Here is a 944-nt window from a genome sequence, read left to right as displayed (position 1 = left end):
TATATCGGAATTCGTGGAGTTTTGGACTTTGCACCCATGAAGCCATTTGTTCAGGACGCCAAGATACGTAACATATAAAAAATTCAGGCAATTTAACAGGGAGCCATTTCCCATAAAGTTTGTGCGGGGTCCTTTGTATTTACACGAAAAAAAAAGCAAAAACACCAGTATTTCATAATTTTCACATTCATTCGTCGTCCTCATCTGCAAAATTATCACCTGAAACAGCGAGAATGGAGACTTTAGATAACTATAATAGGATCCATGTTGTTCATGTTGATTATGGACAAAATTTATTATGTCTTTTCTATTCTCTATTTTTAAAGAAGAGAATATCGGAAATCGTATGAAAAAGAAGATAATAAAGGATCAGGGTTGCGTTCGCAGATGTTCCGTTTAGATGGATCAGATGTATATCCGGAGCGACGTAATGTTTTCTTTTTAGTCCTGTTCGGGCAGTGGACTGCTCTTGAAGGATGGGCGCTGGTCACTCCACTGGAAAAAATATTATTATGACATTAGTTCCTAATTTACAGTGAAAAATACTAGATTAGAATAATAATTACTTGTGATAGTAATGAGCAGTATTTCTACATTGGAGCACCTTCCTTCACAATTCAAACTGGCGCAGTATAACCCAATCCTTCTGCATCCGCAATTGCCCTTGCAGCCCTTCTGGCACTTGCAGGCAATAAGTGTCAGAAGCGTCTCTGGTTAAGTCGCTCCGGATATACAGCCTGGTCCATCTAAAAGGAACATCTGCGAACGCAATCCTGAGCCTTATGCAGGTATTGTCTTCTTCTTCATCCTATTTTCGGTGTTCTCTTTTTTAGAAATAATATTAAACTCTATTATGCAAAGACATAATAAATTTTGTCCATGATGAACATGAACAATATGGATTCTGTTATAGTTATCTAAAGTCTCCATTCTCGTTGTTTCAG

Source organism: Anoplophora glabripennis, unplaced genomic scaffold, assembly GCF_000390285.2.
Source record: "Anoplophora glabripennis isolate ALB-LARVAE unplaced genomic scaffold, Agla_2.0 scaffold298, whole genome shotgun sequence".
In the NCBI taxonomy this organism is placed as follows: domain Eukaryota; kingdom Metazoa; phylum Arthropoda; class Insecta; order Coleoptera; family Cerambycidae; genus Anoplophora; species Anoplophora glabripennis.
The sequence above is the reverse complement of the archived record's forward strand: the minus strand, read 5'-3'. Positions refer to the sequence as shown.